This window comes from Octodon degus, unplaced genomic scaffold, assembly GCF_000260255.1.
Source record: "Octodon degus isolate 3935 unplaced genomic scaffold, OctDeg1.0 scaffold00162, whole genome shotgun sequence".
In the NCBI taxonomy this organism is placed as follows: Eukaryota; Metazoa; Chordata; class Mammalia; order Rodentia; family Octodontidae; genus Octodon; species Octodon degus.
Genome location: NW_004524738.1, coordinates 2,795,290 through 2,798,733, shown reverse-complemented (window position 1 = coordinate 2,798,733; position 3,444 = coordinate 2,795,290).

The following is a 3,444-nucleotide window of genomic DNA, read 5'->3' as shown; positions in this document are numbered from 1 at the left end:
AATATATGCAGTGTGTTATTTGTTGAAACTGTACTTCCGATTTGATTTGAAACTGTCTCATTGCTGTTTATCAATAAAATTTTGGAAAAAAAATTCTATTTATTTGGTATGGGGTCTCGCTATGCAGCTCAGACACCTCGGACTTGTAGCGTGGGTAGCACAGCACTCTGTACTGCGATCAAACCCAGGTCCTTATGTTGCAGGCAGCCGAGTTAGATAGAAATATTATAGGCAGTCAGACAGGGCCAGGCTCTGGAAGGAGATACCACAGAAGACAAGATATCTTGCAACTCTGGAAGGGACAGATGCTCCTGCCATGGGCTAGACCTAAGGACAAAAGATCAAACAAATGCTGACCTCCCTAAAGATTGGCACGTGAGATTGATCCTCATCCTGAGGGAGCCAGAAGAATCATTAATCCGACTGCTACTGGATGGCTATCTGATCGCTTCCCCATTTGGTCCTGGACTTAATCAATTGTACCTGAGCAATGGTGCTTATAATCCCATTGGGTGACTATAGTTTTGTCCCACCCCACATCCACCTAAGTGAGTTCCCATGTTCTCCGGGAAGCGAGTCTTGTTCATAGCTGTGACACACCACTGATCACAGATTCTGAAGAACCGAAACGGCCTCGTGTCTTTGCCTAGTTCTGCTTTGCCTGGTAGGGCCTCCCTTCCTTTTTTTTTTTTCTCCCGGTACCGGGGATTGAACTCAGAACCGTGTGCTTGCCAGGCAAGCACTTATTCTACTGAGCTATCTCCCTGGCCTCGGTCTCCCTCCTAACCCAAGTCAGAACTTGACAAAGGGAGGAGCCCGGCCACCGTAGGCCCTTCTTGGTGCCTCTGTTTGTCTATCTAGAGACCGGGTCTACAGGCGTCGGCAAGAACATCGTTGGTCTGCCCAGAGGAGCCCCAAGGTGGTTCTCCCACAGCCCAGATACAGCGCCTGTGGGAAACACGCATTTAAACGGATGCTCCACGCGTTCTAACCCCGCCCCCATGGACTGCAAATCCCAGCATGCAGCGCGCTGTGGGTGCAGCGGCCTGCGACCCGTCGGCTACTCCCGGATCTAGAGGGCCCTGGGGACGAGGTCAGGAGACCCCGTACGCCAAAGTTGACCTCAGGATTTACACGCGCGGGGCGCGCACACTTAAACTCAACGTGAGCGCGCTGGGCGTTCTGCCCCCACCTCCGCGGACTACAAGTCCCAGAAGGCAGCGGGTGACGGGGCGTGGCCTCGGGTCCAGTTGTCTATGAGACGTGCTGTCAGGCAAGTGGGGTAGCTGTCAAGGGCTAGGGCTCCCTTGCTGCGGACTAGAGTCTGGTGGGCTCGCAGGCCCGGCCCTCCCGCCAGAACACACTACTGTATCCTGGAGTCATTGATCTGAGCCTTCATCCACGATATTAGCCCCTCCCGGCCCTCTCGATGAGGCTGGGGCTGCAGGGGAGGAGGGGATGGTGGGTAGGGGATTGACCCACTATTAGTAGGGACTCAAGGGCGTTCCCCAAATCTTTCCTCCATGGCCATTAACAAACCCCTATCTCAGAGGGGCAACCCGGCCCCTGAGGCAGGACTAAGTCCAAGGGTGAGGACTAAGTCTTCTGGTCTTTGTGTGGCCTGCAGGTCCCTGGAGATTTCCAGGGAAGGCCTGGGTCCTCCATATCCCCTGATGTAGGTTGCTGGAGCCCAGCGCCCAGGCATCAGCGTTGTGTGGCAGAGCTAAGGTGAAGGATGAGGGGCTTCCAGCTGGTAATAACCGGGCCACTGTTCCAACATCCTCTCAAAGCACTCTGCTCACAGAGCAGGGTCAGATGCTTGCCACAGCCCTCGTCCTCACTTCCCTGGTTGCCCGAAGAGGCTTTGCAGGGCTGCCTAAGGCACTTACCCAGACCCTTCCGTGCCAGTCAGCCTGCTGGGTGGGATGAGCCGCTCTGAGGCCTCGCTTCATCCACTCTCTGGGCCAGCACAGCTTCTCTCTGGAGGCCTCGTCTCAGCTGAGTTCTGGCTCCCAAGTGGGGAGTTGGGTTTCACCTGTATCAGGAACAGTGACACCACAGTGGCCAGGCACGCACTGGACTTTCTGTCTCCTACCCCGTTTTCAGCTTTTACACTTCCTGATCTAGGCGTCTATACTGCTGTGGCCCCAGCCAGCCATTAAGTAGGGAGATAATCTATGAAAGTGGAATGTGACCTTTAATGTTAGTGAAACATCAGTCTTATACAGTTAGATTTGATCAGCTGCTACTTAGAAATATTCCATATCATATCTCCCCCCCCATGTAGTTCAGGCTGGCCTTGAACACGCTATGTAGTAGCCCTGCCTGCTTTCAAGCTCTTGGCCATCTTCCTGCCTCAGCCTCCCAAGTGCTGGGATTATAGGCATGGGCCACCAAGCCCAGCATATTCCATTTTATTTTGAGACAATTAGAATTAATTCCAAAAGAAATAGTCCAAGAAGATTGTCCAGATTCTCTTGGTACAAGGAATGGAGTTCATATTAACTGCTCAGGTGATCCCTGACCTCATTTCTGCCTGGAAGGGTCTCCAAGACTTGTTTTTCTGAATCTTTCTGTTATGACAACCAGAATTTTGTTGATAACTTTCTGCCTCTGGAGACAAGGATAAGTAGCTCAGAAATTTGAGGACAATCATTTCCTCAGTCTCTGGCTTTATTTTTATTTTTATTTATTTTTGTCTTTTTGAGACCGGGTCTCACTATGCAGGTCAGGCTGGCCTTGAGCTCCCTTTGTAGCCCAGACTGGTGTCAAACTGGAAAGGATCTTCCTGCCTCAGCCTCCCAAGTGCTGGGATTGCAAGCACATGCCACCACTCTCATTTCTGTTCTTTGCTTTTATCTAACAGCACTCTGAAGGCTGAAGCGGGAAAGACCACCATGCATTTGGGCCCATGTGGGCTACATAGTGAGTTTGAGGCCATCCTGCACTACACAGCACCTAGTGAGGCCTTGCCTCAGAAAACAAGGAAACAAACAAAAATTTAGAAAACACAAATTACAACCCCCCCACCCCCAGATTGAACCTGGGGTCTTACCACTGAGCTACATTCCCAGCCCTTTATATTCTTTTTTGTTTGTTTGTTTGGTGGAACCAGAGATTGAACTCAGGCAGGGGTTAAACTCAGGCAGGGATTGAACTCAGGCCCTTGTGTTTGTCAGGGAAGCACTTATTCCACTGAGCCATCTCCTCGGCCCCCTTTTATATTCTTTTGAAACAGGGTTTCAGTAAGTCACTAGGTTGTCCAGGTTAGGTTCAAAGCCTTCAGTGTCCAAAAAAAATTATTTTAAAAATGTTTTCTTGCCTAAAATGTAACTATCTAAATATATATGGGGCCGGGGAGATGACTCAGTGGAATAAGCGCTTCCCTGGCAAGCGCAAGGGCCTGAGTTCAATCCCCAGCTCCGCAAAAAATAAATAAATAAA